Here is a 21151-nt window from a genome sequence, read left to right on the forward strand (position 1 = left end):
GAGAGTAGGGCTAGATGACACAGTGGATGCCTATGAATGGATGATGAAAGTTCAATTGTGAAGGAAGTTGTGCTAGTCCCGTGTAGCAGACTAGCATAGTGCATAAAGATTGTGTGCCAACTTCCGTTCTGTACCCTGTTTTCCGGTTGTGCATATCTTTTCCATACTAATTCTGCGAAGCTGAAATTTTCGATTCTTGATCCAAAGGTGAATGTTTCTGAAGAGTCTGAGCAAAATCAGAGGTTTTGGAGCTAGGGCTATATGTGCGTGTGTATGAGAGAAAATACTCTTCCCTTTGTGCCGTAATCAGAAGTGTTGTGGGTAGTTAGAAAGTAGACATATCAGACTTGGCTTGGGTTAATCTTATGGACTTCTAAGCTACTAAGAAATCGTGAAAAAAAATCATTTGGTAGTTCTGAGGTGAAGAATGGTGACTCTGGGAAGTTTCACACATGCAGAATAGAATTTTCCAGTTTGTTTTTATTCAACTCAAAAGCTAAAGTAGCTTAGAACACTAGTGACATCGAACCACTTAGGTATGAGTCTGCCTGTTATTTGGGAGTGGGAGAGCTCTAGCTCAGGTTTCAGCCTCCTTTAATGTCACCAACCATGTCCTCCAAAAATATTACCAAAATCCTCCAGTACAAATGAACTAATGGAAAATGGCTGGTAGTTATACAAAGCTACCTGTGCTGGAATGAAAAGGTAAAATCGTTAGCCTATTTGTTAGACCATTTAGTCATAAAATTGCTGAAAGCCCTGATTATAGGTGGACTTTTCAGGTGCTTATCTTATAATCATCCCTCAATAGCTGCTAAATAGGTTTCTCTTTCAGAAGCATGCCTTCAGAGTCCAGTGCTGCACAAGGTTCTCAGTGGGAGTGGAGGGCATTCGGCCCTATGCAGATTAAAACCCCAAGTAAGAAGACTATGGCATTAGACTACTTTATATTCAGAGTTTAAGTCTAGCCAGAATTATTAATTATTAACCTTTCTGCATCCAGCTCTATCACTTTGGTTATTCATCTGACTACTAGGAAGATTCAATTTGTTTTGCTACAAAGCTGTTTATCAGCTGGGAGAGTAAACTGAGTCATGTTGTTATATAATCCTAAATTAATGATTGACCATTAGGCTGTTTAGATTAAGCATTTATAAGTTACATTTTTGCAAAGTAATGAACTTTAAATATTTAGTTACCTTGGTTTCTTATTATTCATTATAAAACAATAACAACAAACTTCAGTGAATAAAAGGAAAATAAATTATTTTAAGTTTCAAGTGGGGTTCATGGTAGTGAATCAGTCATTACCCAGATTAAATATTGATCTTCTCCAGAGATGAAATATATTCCTGTATTCTGGAACAGCTAGAATACCTCCATGCTCATAGACATTTAAAGCTGTGATTATGAAACACATCATTGAGAGAGACTGTATTTGCATAGTTTGCATGTAGAATGAAAGCTTTGTTATTTTTCTTTGAGGCTGTTGTTAGCAAATTGCTAGATTACCCAAAAGACTTGTTGAGATCAAAGAACAGGCCTGCACAAAAAGGTCATGTCTAATACCCAAGATACTTAGTAATGTGAGTTTAAAAAAGCAACACTACCCATCTTCAAATAGTAATAGGAGCCAGGGGAAAACACTATCCTACAGTCCTCCTGAACACTAACCTCCCATTGGCTTCAATGGGAATTCCTCACGTGGAGTGACAGCAGGATTGGACACTATGAGTCATGTGTTGCCAGCCAGACTCATTTAAACTCCTATTAATTTCAGAGGGAGGTTTTTTATTTTAATTTTTTTTCCTGAAGATTTTCCCCCATAAACATGGAAAAAGAAAGCCAGGAAAAACATACAAAACAATCCATTTGGACTCTGTGGGATTTTTGTTTTTATTTTCTCTTTATTAACTTCTCTGTTGCTTCTCACTAGTTAGATGTCTCATGCTAAATTTGCCCTGTACAATGTGTATGGATCATGACTGTAAACGTGTGCTGTCGGGGTTCACCCCTCTCTGGGGCGGCTGGGAGCCCGGCCGCCTCACTACCTGGGGCAACAAACGACAGCTCAGGGCTCAGGCCCTCAGGCAGGGGCTGAGCAAACAGTTCAGTCTATTAAGCCCAGGCCCTAGGTCAGGGCAGGGCTACAAACAACAATTCAGGGCTCAGACCCTCAGGCGGGGTTGAGCAACCCCAGTTCAGTAATTTAAGCCCGGGCCCTAGGTCAGGGCAGGGCAACAAACAACAGTTCAGGGCTCAGACTCTCAGGCAGGGCTGAGCAAACAGTTCAGTAAGGTAAGCCCAGGCTCCTGGGCCTGAGCGTTGGGGCAACGGGGAGACGGCCACCCGTGAATGGGATGGCAGGGGGGACGCAGGCCCGCCCACTCCTTTGCGTCCCAGCCCGGGGCCCTAACAGTGGCAGGCAGCCTGCTGCTGTGTCAGTGGGGATCCTGGCCGCAACCACACTGATATTGGATCTCGGTGTGCTGCAGCCAGACTAGGGTCGGCTGCCCCCGGGCTACTTCCAACCTCCCCCTCTACCAGTACCTCTGTCTCGGCGGCGTCTTCCACAGCGTCCCACACCATGGGCTCCTCAGGATACTGAGCAAGGGGTAAACTGGGCAGCTCCTCAGAGTCCCTTTGTACAGGCTGGCCTAGGAGCTCTTCCAGTGCCTGGTCAGCGTCCAGGCTCACAGGTATGGCCAGTCCTCAGGTCGGTCGCCAGCAGCAGGAGTCTCCCCAGCGGGAGCTAAGGCACCAGCGTCCAGCCTCTCCGGCGGCCAGGCAGCTTCTGAGACCTGGGGCTGGGCTTTTATACTTCCTGCCCTGCACCTTGATCTCTGGGGGGCGGGCACAGGCTCCTGTGGCTCCGCCCACTTTTGCATCTGTAGGGGCTCATCCCTCTTTGGGGTGGCTGGGAGCCAGGCCACCTCACTACAATGATAGATCAGTCTGATAACATGGAAAAGGAAAAGGAAGTTTGTTTGGGGTCGACCTGGATATTCAGGTCATGATTAACCTCAATGAAAAGAATGTTTCGAAAGAAGAACAGGTTCCCACAAATAAGAAATCTTTATCTAAGTTAACGTTCAAAATGATTAACAAAAGTAGATTCAAGCCATTTGTTATCAATCTCTAGTATGTGGAGATACCTGGAGGGTTGTGAAAAAGGGCCTCCACTAAGTGCCCTTGGATAGTTTCCTAAGTGTTGGTAATTTATCTCTGTTTGCTTCACTCTCATGGCTGAACTGTGAATATGACGCTTTCCCCAGACCCTCTCTAAGTACTGGCTGCATCTGTGGAAATACAGTTGCAAATTGACCCAGACCTACTGCGCTGGTGCTTTGTGGCAGGTGCTAAAACTCCTCGAGTTTCCTGTGCTACATGATTAATACATCTTCACAGTGCTTTCTCTTTGTTTTCTAGGTAGATGATTTCCTCCAAAATCTTGTACATTTTGATAAGGAACACACCCATGAAATCACTGTTACGACTAAACAAAAAGATTATCTTAGTGACCCAGATTTCAACCCAGAATTGTGTGTACAAAATCTTTAGCAGACGTCAAATGCTGTGCTTGGGTTATTAATATCATTAGAGTCCGTGAGAGTATTAATCTGTTCAGTTTAGAGTTTAAAAATTTGCCTTCTTTCAGCCATACTCTTCTGAATGCAAAAGGATTCACTTCTTGTCAATAGTCATAATAAAGTATATGAGAAAATATTATTTTAAAAATCTCATAGATTATCTGTAAATCTAGATTCAAGCATAGTGGTAACTTTACCATCTTTCTTTATTTGGAGGGGTTTGACCTTGTAAGTGTAGTCAGACCTCAGGAGTCCCTAGTGTTTAGTTCTGTACTCTGGCTGCTAGACTATATGCATGCTCCTCTCTAACCTTTGGTAGTGGTAGTGTAAACGGTTTGGAGGATGAAACTGCCAACCATATCATGCTCAAAGCCAATGTAAACAGTCTTGATGCTGGGAAGACAGCAAGGATTGGGGGAGGTTACGATTCTTTACTCACTTTCACTAATATTCCATTGGCCTGGTCATCCTCCCGTAGATCCCCTCATGGATCTTCTCCTTTCTGATCAAAGCAGTGGGATTAGCTGTCTCAGTGTGGCAGTCTTACCATGCTCCAAACTCTACAGAGGGCACTCCATGGCCCCAGAGTCTCCCCTGGAGGAGGAGGCAGAGACTGGGTGGACAAGGGGCAGGAGTTGAGCCAGGGCCAGGGTTGAAATTGAAGTATATGAAATGTCTGTTTAACGGTTCAAAAAACCCACTAATGCCCTTGTATTGTTTGAACAACCTGCAGTAAATTATATTTAATCAGACGAGTGGATAGAACAGCTCCACATTAGCGATGTTGAAATAATTTTTTATGCTTACTCTGTGTATGGACTTTGCTTTGAGACTGCCTCTGTTGGTTTGGTGAGGGGCTAATTGTTGCTATTAGTGATTTCACTAAATAGCATGTTTTAAATATGCCAATTGAAAGTTCAGTGGATAATGTTTCAAACTTTTTAATAAGTAATCACTGGTTTTATTGCTCTAGGGCAAGGGATTTATGTATCTAAATGTGATTAGCATTAATGAGAGTTAGTCTATGTGCCTCAGTCTTCATCCACAGAGAAGAGAGAAACCCTTTGCTCCAGTTATACTTGTACTGCAATGTGGCATTCCAAGGGGATGCTGTAGTTTTCTTATAGGAATGTACAGTACATAGGGCTGTAGTTCCCAACCTGTAGGACGCAGCAGACCTCTCCAGCAATGGTTCCAGCAGTGTGTGGCTGCTGATATCACTCTGTGTGCAGGACAGGTTGTGGAAAAACAAAGAGAGGCTCTGAACTCCAGTGGCTGCCTTCTCCCCATCCTGTCTCTGGCCTGCATGAAACTGGGCAGGAGAGTAGTGGTAGCAGCTGGAATAGCCCATATGGATTGGAGGAGAGGAGCACTTGGTGTGTGGAAACTGCCAGACTCCTGCTCTCACTGCAGAAGTTCTCCGTGGATAGCAGACAGTGGCTGGTGGCTCCTTTTAAGCCACCTGCCTACCTTCTCTTAAAGCAGCCACCCACCCATCGTACCTGGTCCATTCCCAACAAAGCACAAGGGTATCAAAGAGGCATCAAACCATCCTGTCTTCCCCTCTTCCTTGGCTTACTGCATGCACGGATCCTTCTGGTAAGTGCGGGAGGAGGAAGAGAAGGGAAGCCACCTGCTAATATGCCTGGTTTGGTCAGGACAGACCCAGATTTGGAACCCATCCCTGGAAAACAGCTGTCCCTGCCACTGATCCAGGACTACGCGTCAGACTGCCCTTCCCACTACTCCCTGACAGCTACTTCTCTCAATTTTAGCAGCTGGCTTCCAGCTCTCACCCCTTAAAGCTGCCTCTAGAGCTGGTGGAAGAACTGGGAGCGACACCTGTGCAGCAGGAAGGTGCCAGCCGTGACAAAGAGGAAATCACTGAAAGCAGAGAGTCTAGAGATAAGCCTGCATTCTCTTTGGGCAGGAAAAGGTCAGGCCCCGGCTACATAGGCCAAGCCAAGCATGAGTGGGGGTGGAGTTATGAGGAACCGAGAATGGAAAGACTCCCAATGACTTAAATGGGCAGTAGGCCTTATCAAACTTCTATTAAAATCAATGGAAAGACTGTCAATAGGAGCACTGCTGGAGAGCCTGGTTTTGTATTTGGTTTTCTTATAAGTGTTTCTGAGTCTCTTTGCTTTGAGTTGACATTGTGTAGGGTCCTGGAAGTGACCCTTCACATCCAGTCCCTTAGCTATTGCTTCCTACACCTCTGTATTTCTGTGTTTCCTGGCAAGGGCTGCCTCAACCCTTACCTCTCCCTCAGGGGATAGGGGATCTAGGCTCTCTGCATGGCTCCTGGGCCTGCACAGGGTGTGCTATACTGCTGCAATAGCAATGTAGGATATATACGACTCTAGGGGAGTGCAGCAACAAATGGACCGATCATGGCTTTGTGCCAGCATTTAAATGGGGAGGCGACATCTGGTCAGGATGACTCTAGAGCAGTGCAGGGCACACAGGTGAACAGACAGGCCAGTCCTGGCATAATGGAAAGCATTGTATTATGGCATTTGGAAGGCTGCCAAAGCTTATGCAAGGTATAGCTGTGCCCCTGTGAACAATAGTCTGCATTAACCCAATACACAATGAATTAAACCACATTCAAAGTGGATTATAGAATACATATTAACTGGCTAGTTAATACACGGCAAGAATTGCTCTGTGTGGATGTAAGCCATTTTAATTTGCATAAACTAAATGTAGTTTGAAATAAACCCTGGGCATAGACAAGGCTTCACAGAGTTCTGTAGGAGCTGCATCTGGCTCAACGTGAGGCATATCTGAATATTCCCTCCCTCTCAGGTGAGAAGGCGTCACTGGGTATTTTGTATTGAGCCCCACCCTTTCTATTCAGAGATGATCATCGCTCTATACTTAAACTGCCTCAATCTCTCCAACAAGTGTACTCTGTCCAAACTATTTAAGAGTCTGGATTATAAATATTTGGGGCAATGATGTGAGGTGATCTCAATATAACCGAAAACAAGATTGTAATGTTCATCATACCCATTTTGTTTGATATATGCATAAAAGAAAATTTGCTCTTGGGTGTGTACAGTGTTTCTGAGTAAATGCTTTATTCATACTCACATGTCAATCTATTAGTGTGCTGTTAATTCAAATGTTACTATGATGAATTTTTCAGCGTTAGCACATTTATCACAGGTAGATGTGAAACTTAGACAAAGGTATACGCTCTCGTTAATAATGAGCAGCCTATTCATCTTACGAGAGTGTAATTAATGTTAGTTACAATACTTAATTTTTCACTGTTTGTCATGATGCATATTTAGCATTTCTTCTGTCCTTTATCAATCTGCTCTCCTACCACGTGGCACTTCAAAAAGATATATGTATTTAACCTGATCTGGGGCCTTGGTTTTTTACAATATTTAAAAAACAGGCATTTTTTTTCTCCGTGTTGTATGCAGCACAGTTTGTGAAAACCTAGATTTTGTAGCATTACTTGCTATAAGATTCTTGGTTCTGAACTAGTGCACTTTTAATATTATTAATAAAGTAACCAGTTAAATAAAACACACACTAAAGAGGTTGATGATCTTTTGCTGCCATATTTGCTGAGCTTGTATAAGGGTTTAATGTTCCTCCTTGTTCTCTTGTTTTTTTAATGACATTTTACTGTGTTACTAGACAAATAAATGCATTCATAATATAATTCTGTGAACTAATTGAATGTTTGAAATGTATTTGTTAAGGTAAATATGCAGCCGTACAAGCCTGTTATGTATTTTTGAGCATTTCTTTGTAAGATAATATTGTCAGCTCTCATAGGGCCAAATTGTGCCCAGTTAGCCTGGTGATTTAGGGGGCGGAAGGAGGGTCAAGTCTAGGGTGGCAGCACTGGAGAAGGGAAATAAATATACAGGACCATTATGTCCCCCCTTGCACAAGGGAGTGGAGGATGGCAAGGACTGAACAGTGCCTTAGCTCCATCTCCAATGCACCAAGGAGCATAGCTGTACAGGCTTGCTGGGAATAGTACACTGCACTGCACTAGGAATAGACCTGCTGCAGTTTGTTCATCTGCTGCTCCAGGGAGAAAGTAATCTCCTTGCGCTGATCCTGGGGCAGTGCAATAGTTTTGTTTCTTTGAACAAAATTCCTTATTTTTACTCTACTTTTCTGTGCAAAAGATTAAAAGATCTTAGTAAAAGGCTTAATACTATGAACAAGTACAGAATTATACTCGGTATTGTTTTTATTATAAAATATAGACAGCCAAATTTAGCTCTGACTTACCTTGTGCAACTGCATGGAGGCCCGTGGTGTCATGTGAAGGTAAATGCTAGTAGAATTGGAACAGAAATAGAATATATAAAATAGGTTACACAAAACTCCCACTGAAGTCAATAGGTGCAGGAATGGGTACTACTGGGACTGCTGAGCATCGTCAAATCTCATTGAACTAACTCAATGGGAGCCGAGAGCGTTCAGAATTTCGCAACACTGAGCCCTTAAATCATTGCTTCTAAAGGGTCAATCCTTCATTCTTTGGACATCCAAAATGCCTATTAACTTTGATTGGAGGAAGATTGTGTGAATTCTTGGTGTAACATCTGGGGGCTGTATAAGCCAAATATTTTGAGTCCAGAGTTCTATGGCTTTTGAATCTACTTAGGGTTGGTTTTTTTTTCCTTCAAACTTTTTGCCTCTAAGAAAGAGGAGATTAATTCCAATTCATTATTCGCTATTTCCCATTATCAAACAATGACTCATTTCACTTTTAAAATGCTGAAACTGTTTTACAGTTTAGGTGTATTGTGAAGTGGATCTAAAACTCCAGTCCTTGCCTCAAGCCAATAAATGTACAGTGCCATTCTGCTATTGCAGCAGAAAAGCTCAGTTTTTCAAAAGAAGTTTGAAATAGGTTATTTTATTATTTGAATTGACCGTGTTTTCTTTTGTGTTTTTCCCCCTTATGGGTGAAGTGTGCTGCAACCAAATTTGGAGGTTCAACATATATTACAGACTTGAAAATTACATGACCTTGACCATAAATATCTATAATTGTAGACCAACTAGGCTTAGTTATTATTTGACCAGTTCTCTGTACTAACCAGTTAGTGCTGGTAGTTAGCTATATTCCACTGTGGGTGATGCAGCGCCGTAAGCGTTCCACTGTAACAGGAACACTATTGAAACCATTTTCCCCACATTACCAGACTTTACCCCACAACATAATGTGCTCAAATCAATGTGAACAAATATAGCAAAAGGTTCTATTTCTGTGACTAGAATAAAAGTATTTAGAGAAAAGGGACTCCTTCCCTCAACAAACAGTGCATTTTTTTAGCTTTAATTTTTCCTGAAAATTAAAGCGCCAAATAACTAACCACCCCCCTCCATTCCATTCCCCAAAACAAACAAACTCAGCAACTCTCCAAAAATCCCCTTTCATGTTAATGTGATTTTGGCTCCTATCTGACATTAAACTCAGGGAATTGCTAACACAGCAGTATTACAGAACAACAAACCTGAGTGTGTGCCTATTTGGACCGATAAAGGCTAGTTAAGTACAAAGTTGCCTTTAGCCTCTGCAACATTTCCAAGTAACATAGCTAATTATAAAAACAAGCTATAAAACACACCAGTAGATGAACATTTCACTCCATTTTGATTTCACCATTTAACTTTAAAAAGGAATTTTAAAAAACACCCAGGAGCAATGAACTTTTGAACTCAAAATTATTTAGTGTGTGGGGCTTTTTGTTTGTTTATTTTTCTTCTAAAAAAAGTGTCTCGGAAGAGAGCTTCGTTTTTCTAGCATTTGTCCAATAATCCTCCAAAAATGAACCTGATCATGTAATCCCTTGGTAAAGCAAATAAGCAGCCCTTATTCACACAAGTATTCCCATTTATTTCCTTGGGTGCATGAGTAAGGGTTGCAGGGTTTGGTCGAATATGCCGTTTACAAGAATTAATTTAGCACTCAATTATGCACTGAGATATATGTGTGGAGTTCCCACTGATGTTGGTCCTATTAGATCCAAAAGGGTGTGGTTCTCTTCCCTGTTGTATATTTATTCCCCAATCTTGTTTCTTCTATTCTGATTGGTGGGCCTTTCCTAACATTGTGATGAAGAACTCCAATCCATGATTCGTATTGGATTTTTTTTCCCTAATGTATTTTTGAATGTCATTCTAAGATCTGGATTAACCCTGCCATACTAAGAGTAAAGGAAAGGAATATAGCCTAAAAGCAGAGTGATTAAATGTTTGTACAGCACCTAGCACAACTGACCCTGAACTTGATTAGTGACTCTAGCTAATTAAATACAAATAATTAATAATTGTCTAAAGCTTGTGGCCTGTTCTTATTCTGGACTGACAGCATTAGCACTTTTATGTCTTTCATCACGCCATAAAGCTTTAGTTCAAGAACAGTGACAACTGAATATTTTTGTGAGTGATACTTTCAAAGAAATTAAATAATGAGATGTACAATATATTTCAGTTTGCTATGATCATTTTGATGTACCATTTGCAATGGAAATGAGTATATAACATACTCATGTGTACAGATAAGGAAAATGACAAACACTAGCAATCTTTGTTCAATTCATTTATAATATTCAGGAAAAAAAATTCCTTCCATTCCATTTCTTGATGAATTCTGTTTAGTTTTTAGGGGAAAACACACACACGAAAATTAAAACAAAAAATAACTAATTACTAGATACAAAAATACTTAATAGCCTTCTATCTATAGGTGAGATTTTGACTGAAAGTGACTGCAAATCCTAAAGCAAAAATACTCTGGATTTTGTCATGAGTTACTGAAATGTAAAGAACTCCATAGTGATTTTTATGTGGAATTCATAGATCTGACATTCTCCTTACTATAAAATACTTCTTTTATTTCTGTAGATCAGACTGAGAAATAAAACAGCATATGAAATCAGATAAATGCGTATGTATTCAAATATTCCTGTGTACATGTATAGCTGCGATCCACAACCCACACCATGTCTAAGTGGTTGTTTTTTCTTCCCTGCTAGTGTCACTCAGTTTCTGCACAATTTAATCTGCCATTAAAGAAGCTCCTATCCCTTATGCTTGTGAAATACCTTACTTCAAATATAAATCGATGCTGGGTTTGCATGCTTGGAACCAAGGTCTTTAAGAGAGGTGGGATAACACTGAAACCTAACGATCACACATTAAATCACGTCAACTCTTATCGTAGAGTATGGGTTTTCTAACTTGGGGGGGCACGGGGCATGATGAGATTATCAGGAGAGTGTAAGGAAGTGACTGGTTAAGAATGTTTTCTTGTTTCTTCCAATTATTGTTGATGATGTAAGCAGAGTGTTAATGAGCTCTCCCCTGACAGCTAGCTGGGGAGGAGAAAAGACTTCCGGAGCAGATTGTATTTACATGAACACACCCAATCCGCCTAAGTATCCAGCAGACAGAGCTGTGTTGCCCAAAGTGATCAACTTTGGTTGATGTTGGGTTACAAATCAGTCAGGAAAGTAACTGAAATATTTTCCTCATGGATTCTATTTTTCTAAATGGACAACCTACCTAATTCTCAATTACTGAAGGACAATCTTTACTTGTATATTTTGCTTTCCACAACCAACTCTCTGTACAACTTTTCATGAGTGATATACCTGAGTATTCGGATTCTAATATCTAAACCAGGGGTCGGCAACCTATGGCACATGTGCCAAAGATGGCACGAGAGCCAATTTTTAATGGCACGCGGCTGCCTGCTGGGACTCCACGTGCCATTAAAAATCCTGCCAACGCGGCAAGCTGCGGGGTGCGCGGTCCCAGGCTGGAGTGTCGACCTGAGCGCAGCAAGCCTCCACTTCCTTCCCCTAGAGCCCTGCCGCCACGCGCGCAGCGCTCTGGGGGCTGGGGCTAGGCGCTCCCACGGGGCAGCATTTGGCTCCGTGGGGACGGAAAGACGCTCCCCGCTCATCCGGAGCCCTGCTGCCGTGCACACAGTGCTCTGAGGGGCAGGGCAGAGCTCCGCGCACAGGGGCAGCGGGGGCAGCAGCGGCAGGGCTCTGGATGAGCGGGGAGCCTCATAGTAAGGGGGCCAGGTCCAGGGCCGGCGGAGGGGGGGGTTGGGTAAGGGATGGGGGCAGTCAAGGGACAGGGAGCAGGATGGGTGAGATCCCGGGAGTGGTTAGGGGTGGGGATCTCTGGAGGGGACAGTCAGGGAGCAGGGGGGTTGGATGGGGCATGGGAGTCCCGGGGTCTGACTGGGGGGTGGGGGTCAGAGGAGTCAGGGGACAGGGACCAAGGAGGGTCCTGGGGAAGTAGTTAGGCTGTGGGCGGGGGGGGTCTCTGGAAGGGGTGGTCAGGAGACAAGGAGCTGTGGGGGGTTGGATGAGTTGGGAGTTCTGGGGGGTCCTGTCAGGAGGCAGGGGTGTGGAGAGGGGTTGGGGCAGGTAGGGAGCAGGCTGGGTGTTGTATGGGTCCAGAGTTCTGGGGGTCCTGTCAGGGGCGGGGAGTGGTTAGATAGGCATGGGAGTCCAGGGGGTCTATCTGGGTGCTGGGATGTGGATAAAGGTTGGGGCAGTCAGGGGACAGGTAGGAGGTAGGGTCCTAGGGGGGCAGTCAGGGGATAAGGGGTAGGGGTCCCAGGAGGGGGTAGTTGGGACAAGGAGTGTGGGGGGGTTCTGGGTGGGAGAGTCACTCAGCCCTCTGCCCTGAGCCCTGCACCTCAACACAGGGGCCTGCTCCCCAGGGCCCTGCTCTGACCCCTGTACCACCCAGCCCTCTGTTGACTCTTTCACCCCCCCCATGACCCCAGCCCTGACTGGCACCCTCACACATACCCAGCCCCCCGACTCTGACACCTGCACCACCCTCACATGCCCCCAGTCCCCTGCCCTGACTCTTGCACCCCACACATCCCCATCCTGAGCACCAAACGGGAGCCCCTGAACCACCACTCACATTCCCACCTGCACCCCTCACACCACATGGGAGCTGCCCAGGTGAGTGCCCCCACACCCAAACCTCCTGCCCCAGCCCTGAGCTCCTTCCTTCATTCTAGCTCCTGGTCAGACTCTTCACCCCCAGCCCTGTGCTCAGTCCACTCCCACTCTCAGCTCAGTGCAGAGAGAGGAAGAGAATGGACCAGAACCAGGGAGAAGGTAGGTACCCACTGTATGTGGGCAGGGCTGGGAACCCAGACCAGCACCGGGCTGAGCGGGTCCGGCAGCTGGGAACCTGGCTGGCAGGAGCCAGAGGATGGAACCCCTGAGCGGCAGCAGGCTGAGCTGCTCAGCCCACTGCCGGTCTGGGGTCCCGGCTGCTTGCCCTGCACAGCCCGCTGCTGGGCTGGGGTTCTGGCTGCCAGACTCTTCCCAGCTGGGGTCCCGGCCGCAGGCCTCACTCAGCCCACTGCCGGCCTACGCGAACATAACCCCAGACCAGCAGCGGTCTGAGCGGGCCGGTGGCAAAAGATCAACATTTTAATTTAATTTTAAATTAAGCTTCTTAAACATTTTGAAAACCTTGTTTATTTTACAATACAATTTTAGTTTAGTTATATAATATATAGACTTGTAGAGAGAGCCCTTCTAAAAAACATTAAAATGTATGACCAGCATGCGAAACCTTAACTTAGAGTGAATAAATGAAGACTCGGCACACCACTTCTGAAAGGTTGCCGACCCCTGATCTAAACTGTATTGTTAAATCTATTCACCTAAATGTGGGTTACTGCTGATTATGTACTCTATGTATCATATGACTTTAAAAAACAAACTTTGTATTTGTGGATAATCTAAGCACTATACCCAGACCTACAGACACTCTTTTCTCATCCTATGTATCATATAATTTTTTTAACATTAGCTTTAAAAAATTTTTAAATCTGAATGCAGGGGTGGTGAAATGTTGTTATCTTTATTGTATAAGTAAAGGGCACTAAAAATGTACTTAGCCTGTCCTGATTGAACTCCTGAAATGAACTCCGCTAAACCAGGGGCTCAGATGCAGACCACTGTGAAAGTAATCATGGGTGGGGACAGATGTCTCTGCTAGGAGGTGTGGGCTCTATCTCAGAGCCCCATGCACAGTTTAACCTGCCCCTCCCCACTGTTCAAAGACAGAGCTAAGTAGGTCTCCATTAGGAGACTTTTCATTTTAAGTGATCATTAGAGCTGGAATCACTTGTGGTGGAACAGCGTTTCTGCCTTACAGTGAAGTTTCTCCACTAGGAGCTGACAATCACCAAGAGCTGAAAACCACATAGAGCTGTGGGGGAACCTCAAGGGACTGACCTACAGAGGTCACAGTAGAGAAGCAAGTGCCAGCAGAAGGTAACTGTGGGCAGCACAGTGGCTGGCAGGGTGGCCAGTGGAGCAGCCAGTGGGATGGCAGCTGGCAGGGTGGCCAGCAGAGCAGAACAGCGGCTGGTGGGGGTTGAGCTGGTTCTGTGTTGTGTTGTATTGTTGAAAAGGAAACCCTAGATATTGGATCTGTCCCTGGTTGCTGTTGACTCCACTTTCAGAAGGGTTACAATAAAATAAGAATTCCTCCCACTAGCTGAGTCTCCTGCCCCAGCTTCGGCTGTGGAAGAACAAGGAGGCAGGAGGGATGAGGAGAGAAGGGAGTGGCCTCTCTCTGTTTGGGAGTGGGGGAGACATTCCAGCTTGCTCTCTTCTCCAGAGGCCGATGTGCATGTTCCCCTTGGGGAAGTAGTTCCTGCCTACACAGGCTCTTGCTCACGCATTCTGGGGATTGCACCAGGGCTGGAGGAGCCTGATGCCTGTGTGTGATTCTGGGGGTCTATGGGACAGAGGCACAAGAAGAGGGTGCAGCTCAGCTCTCTGAGTCCTGCTGGGGCTGCCCAACCAGAGCATGTCCTGGGCCAGGGAGGAATGGGATGGGATGCTAGACCCCAGACATCCATGGAAATACCATTTCTGAGGAAGAGGAGGGCATGCATAGGACATGAATCTCCAAAGGGGGACACAGCAAAGAAGTTTGAGAACCTCTGCTGGGGAGCACTTGAGCAGAAATATCTAGCTAAAGTACTAATCCATACTGATGCACACAGCAACAGTTAACAATGGCAAGGACATGTTGGGTTTGTATGCAGCCTGCAATTCCTGGCCTCTGTATGTCTGGAGGAGTGGAATAGTGCTAAGTGTGGGTGGAGGAAGAAGAACAATGCTAGTGGTGGACAGGTTGAGCCAAATCCAGGAGCTTCAGCATCAGTCTTCTGGGAAGCTAGTGAAAGGCTTATTTTCCAGTTCACTTTTCAAGGCTTGTCACCACCCTCTGCAAGGCTTGGTGAGGATTCTGTTATCTGTAAGCCTGATGATACTCTTTTATTCACAGTGGCTGACAGCATTATATTTAGATACCTAAAAATATTGAACTTTGGTGTGGAGTGGCTGTAAACAACTGCCAGAGAGAGGAGGGAGCAGAGTTTTATTTTTCGCGGCTGTCAAGAGAGAAAAGTCCATTATTTGCAGTTGATAGTGGAAGGGAGAGGGACCTTTGTTTGCAGCTGCCTGGGACCGGAAGTAGGGCTTTGTCTTTAGCTGTTTAAGGGGGTGAGCAAAGGGATGCCTTTCCTTTGAGCTCCAGCCATTTTCCAAGGCAGCGTCAGTGGAGTGACCTTTTCCATTTTTCAGATACTCCAGAAATATGATTGTGATAGTTACCCTTCAGACTGCTGCTGCATGGATCAAGAAGCTTCAGATATTTTTTCAAAGAGACAAACTCATTGTTTTTAGCTGGACTCAAAGCTGAAGCCAAAGTTCAGCTAGAATTGATTGGCTTACAGGCTCCAGTCCACAAAAGATTTGTGCAGGAAACTTACTGAATGCCTAGAAATATATGTTGAGTGACAGAATACTGCCATTGATGTAAGCTTCTGTGGAAATACTTTCTGAACAGATATTTTCTGGTATGATCCTGAATAAATCAATTCACATCACTCACCTTTAAGATTCAAACCAGCATTCCATAATTTCTGAGGGCCATCAAAGATAAAGCTGTACACACCAGCAAGTCTTTCCATTGGTGGTGCTCCTTCTGCCTCAGTATTTATTTTCTCTAGCTGTATTTTATAACATGTTATGTGAATAAAAATTAGACTTATAACACTCCACAAGTTAAAAACTACTGTGGGCATTTACCTTTAATAACAGCAGCATGCTTATTTCTATTACCAGTTTAGTAGAGTATGTTAAACTAGTTGTCTCCCAGTCTGATATAAATATTATTCAGTAGTTGTCAGTGAAGAGGCATAATTTTGATTGTTTGTAAGAGGGGTTCTTAACACCGTCTCAGAATGAAAAGGAATAAACGTCCACCTAGAATATTTCAGACACAGGAAGAAATGTCCCTTGTAAGAGCAAAGTTAGTGCCACGCTGTAGTTTTCTAAATGAGTATTTCACACAGTCTTTTTTTTTATATGTTTCTAGTTAAAGATTTTTTCATTGATCACTAAACACAGTTGTATCCTGGTTCTACACTGCATGCAGCATTCAAAACCTGGCTTTATTGGACCTTACAAGAATAAATATGCAATACATAATTCTTGCTCCTAATTTGAACAATACTTTTGAGGTACAGTGAATGACTTTGTGCAGATCCTGGACAGAGCACATAGCCAGAGTAAATAGACTGTGCACTGGAGGAGGGAGGAAGAAAGCAAAGCCTTCTATCCACCCCATAACATGGAGCAGCAGCAGAGCGCCTCCTCCAAGCTGTGTAGATCCCATAGCTGCTATGTTCTCTTTTATGTGTGGGTGTTTGGCCAGTGGATCCACTGGCCCTGCTTCCAAGGAAATCCTTATCTGACATGCAGTCTTTGGATATCCTGCAGGCTCCACAGATCCTCTTCCTCTCCCTTCCCCCTACACAGAGAAACTGCTCTGAATTTATCTGTGTTCAAAGTCTTCCATTCCCACATAGGGTAGGGAGTCAGGATTGGCCCCACAGCAGTTATGTTTATGCTAATTTTGTAGCACTGTATATTACAGTCGTGGTGTTTGTTGGAGTTGGCTGATATGCAGCACAAGTCCCAGCTAGGTGCAGAGAATGAGACAATGACCGACAGCAACAACACAAGGGATTCCTATCACAGTCACTCAGAATTATACAACACAACACAAATAGATCTTTTGCATAATGGCTAAAAAACTATTAATAATGGCCATCTTTAGTAGCATAGCAACAGCCAAATCCTTCAAAAGAGCAAGTTTTCATTGATAAAGCATTTCATTTGGGCATAATGTGGACTATGAAATAAGTTTTGAAAGGATGCTGATGATTAAGAAGAAATGCAGTGGGCATTTAATAAATGGAGGAACCGCAATATAATTAACTGGCATGCATAAAGATTCATGCTTTATACCAAAATTTTAATTTTGCACATAAATGTGCCTGATGTAGGCAGCATTTAATCACCTAGCTGACAGGAGTAACTACTTTCATTTAACCTTGACTGAAGATCATGAATTCTAACAGGTTTAATTGGATACATCATTTAACAGAATGAACAGAGCAAATTTTTCTCAATTCATAGGTTCTGATTGACATGCACCAGCAATAAGGCGTTGCACAATTAAAGCTGATCTGTATTCCTGGCCTGGGCAGCAATTGCCATAGTGATGTGACACTGTTTGATCACTGTGGCACTGAAACTATACTGAATTTCCCCTTGTTTTGAAAAGGGCAACGCTTTAAAAAGACAGAGACAAAGAGAGAGATTTTGGCACTTTATTATTATTATTTTTAACATTAAATCACATTGTTATGCACAAACTGTAAGGGAAGGGACTTGTCTTGTTATCTGTAACTCAGGGAAAAGAAAAAATAGTATCTATCTTCTTTTATTCATTTAGTACATTATTTGCAGAAAGTAAAAAATGTGGGTAGTCAAATGAAAGGTAACACATCAGGGGCTCTGACTGTCTTGGACTTTTAACTGAATAGGAAATAGTGCTGCATGGCTTTCTAAATTCACCTGCAGTTTGTTGTTCTCTCCTGGCTAGAATTCAGCCACAACTTACCCAGTCTGTGTGGGCACAGGATGGGGTGCACATGTCAAAAAGGAGCAGAAAAACGAGGGAAGGGGAAAAGTAGTACCTAAAAGAGAGTTCCATTTTCTTGCATGTAATATTTCATATGATGAAATCTTGAGAAAATTGCTTAGGTAAGTCAATACTGCCCCCAGGCAACTTCCAGTTCCCCAAACAGTTTTTCATAAGCTCACCAGCTGTTCATTGGCTCTGGCAGCAGTCCACAGGTCATATATTTAACCTACATGAACTGGAACTATTTCTTTCTTGGATTAATCACAAACGGGTTTCTTCTTTATCTCCTCACTGTCTGCCTATTTTGTCTCCTTCAGACAGCTGCCTTTTATTAAAAACAAAATTGCCAAAAATTACATTGCTCTTGCACTGTGCCTCAGACCAATGACCCAGTTATTCCAGGGGGCATGCTGCTCCTGCTTCTAACCCTGGAAAGTTCAGAGACATTGAACTTCAAAATCATGATTTTAGAGGTCTCTAAAATTCAATTAGCCATATATTTCTACATCTGAGGGATTTGCAGTTTGGTTCACTGTACTCAGTGGGCAGAAAGACGCAAAATTATTCCAGTAAAAAAGTTCCAACTCTCCCTAATATTTTTAAAAAGTTTGTTAAATATATAGCATAACCCTCATGGCCATATGCTCAGCCCCTCCAGCAGCACAAAGGGGATGTAATGCTGCCTGAGGTTTCTTCCAGTATATAGGGAATGCCTAGCTGGTATGGGGCTGGTGTCTTGACCTCTCCAGTACAAGAGGTGGAGCCAGAGGGCAATGGGTATTTAGGCACTTAATGCCCATTGATTTAAATGGGAATTAGGTGCCTAAATACCTAAGATGAGCTGGGCCAACATGCCTTGGCAATCCTCCCTGAACCTGAGGCTGCAGTAACGTGCCCCATGCAGGGGACAGGAAGGTAGCAGAAAACCACCTTTACTCCCAGCCTCTTCACTCCTCTGCTGTGATGTACCTGGGGATCTGACCCTAAATATGATGGTGTAGTATAAAAGTTATATTGTTCCTCATCTGAACTATAAGTAACGGCCCTTGTTAGGAATGTTCGTGTTGTATAACTCACTAGGTCATGCCAAACTCATGACAATAAAATTTCTGTACCAGCCACATGTGTTTTGTATTATATACATTACCCTCCTATAATGCCACAGAGATTTCAATGTGACCGTTAATGAATGAAGCTTTATAACACCCCGGTGAAGTAGCTAAATATTATTATCATCATCGTCATTTTGCAGAGGGGTAAACCACAGCACAAGTACGATTTGATTTTTCCCATGGTATACAGAGCAAGTGAGTGGCAGAACTGAGGTTGAAATATGGAGCTCTTAAGTCACCTGATTTAACCATCAGCTGCAAAGGACAAAATTATTCTTAAAGTTATAGTTGAAATCTCATACTGGACAATTGCAGTATTTTTAGGATTTAGATCCCAGATGACAGCCAATGGGAGTACGCACATGTTCCAAATTTCACAGCTGTTTAAGTGCTTCACTGGATCTGGGGCCTTGCAGTACATTTAAAATTGCCTTTTTGACTTTCAAAATTCTCTATACGTTTATTAATGCCACATCAACCTATTCACTAGCCAAGTCATTCTGCGTGTCTCTTGGAGTTATTTGTGTTCCTTTGCTGTGATGCTCCTGAGTTGGAACTCAAGCTTTCACTAATGCTCATGACCAACCATCTGTGCTGAACTCTCTTTTGCACTCTGTCCCCTGGGAACAAAAGAGGTTCTGATCCAATGGGCCTACTCACACATACAGTTGAGATTGTGTTTAAGTGCATTGTTGGCTCATGACCCAAGCTGCTTCCTCTTGCCAAATCTTAGGTAGAATGTTCAAAAGCACCCAACTGGGCAGCCACTTTTCAAAAATGACGTAGGGACTTAAGAGCCTAAATCCCATTGCCAATTTATTTATTTATTAAGGCCATGGCTACAACTACAAACGTTGATTGATGCAAGTTAAGTTACAGCAGCATACAGCCACTGAAGTTTGTATATAGTTTGTGCATATGCATCTTGGTTGCTTGCATGGATGCTGCAAGTATTCACCAGGAGTGCTTGTCAATGTAAAATGTGGAATACCATGGATAGATACTCCAGTGTGCCAGGTATTGCCATCTGACACAATGTCTTTTGGGAACTATTCACACTGTGAAATGAATTGCCCAGGGAGCTCTGGGCACTAGGGGGTCAACTTCCCAGTATGCAACTTTCTTCATCTGATAATTTCATCCCATAGTTTTTCGCCTCTTTTTTAATCCATGTAGCACTTTTTAGTGTCCACCATCTCTGACAAAACCATGGCATCCACAGAGCTCGGCAGTATTCTCATGAACATTGCAAACAGGACACATGATTTTCCTGATTTGCAGACCCTTAGGAAGGATGGAGGATATGAGGATGGTTTATTGTGAGTGTGGTGAAAAACAATTTGAAGGTTATCGGTAAAATTCACAAAGCAGCTGCAGATGGAGTGCTGCTTCTGGGCCCAAGAAATGAGCACTGACTGGTGGGATCTCATCATAATGCAGGTTTGGACACCAAGCAGTGGCTGCAGTGCTTCTGGCTGTGAAAGGCAACAGTCCTAGGGCCTGTCAGCTGAGCTCACCCCAGCCCTCCAATGCAGGGACACCAAAATGAGAGCTGCACTGACAGTGGAGACCTGAGTGGCAATTACAGTCTACAGATGTGCAATGTCATGTTGCTTCTGGTCAATGAGAAATCATTTTTGGGGTCACAGTGGGGGACATTGTCATGCAAGCATGTAGGGCCATTAATCAATTCCTGCTATGCTGCTCTTCTGCCCCAGCTATGGTCACTATGGCCTGCCAGGAGTATGGTCATTTGCAAGACACAATACAGATTTGGTTCCTATTCCCTGCATACAAGTATAGGGTAATAGCACTGAATTCTGTCACTATTTTTCCACAACTGTGGTGGCTTTAGCTGATATCGCACTTCTGATGATAACAAAGGCACAGAGAACACAGCTGCTCCTGGAGTCTCGAAGCTATCTGGGTCTGTATGCCACTAGCTTGTTTACTGCCAGCCAAACTCATTGCAGAGTGGTATGGGTAAGTGTCCTTCTCTGGAGGAAGAAATAAGGCAGCTATTCCTCGAAACTTTCCAGAGAGGACTGCAAAGAATCTCCATGAAAGTTGCAGCTCGATCTTTCAGGAGGATACAAGGAATGTCCCTATGTACAGTAGAACCTCAGAGTTACAAACACCAGAGTTACAAACACCTGACTAGACAACCACACACCTCATTGGAATTGAACGTACGCAGTCAGGCAGCAGAGACCAAAAGAAGCAAATACAGTACAGTGCTGTGTTAAACGTAAACTAATTTAAAAAAAACCAGAAAGATTTGACAAGATAAGAAAACTGTTCAGCGCTTGTTTCATCTAAATTAAGGTGGTTAAAAGCAGCATTTTTCTTCTGCATAGTAAAGTTTCAAAGCTGTATTAAGTCAATATTCAGCTG

General features: G+C 43.6%; 1 pseudogene; it reads left to right on the forward strand.

The window, feature by feature from the left end:
• LOC115659885 overlaps nt 1–21151 on the forward strand; it is a 232988-nt pseudogene that overhangs the window by 184011 nt on the left and 27826 nt on the right.

Source organism: Gopherus evgoodei, chromosome 11 (genome assembly GCF_007399415.2).
Source record: "Gopherus evgoodei ecotype Sinaloan lineage chromosome 11, rGopEvg1_v1.p, whole genome shotgun sequence".
NCBI lineage: Eukaryota > Metazoa > Chordata > Testudines > Testudinidae > Gopherus > Gopherus evgoodei.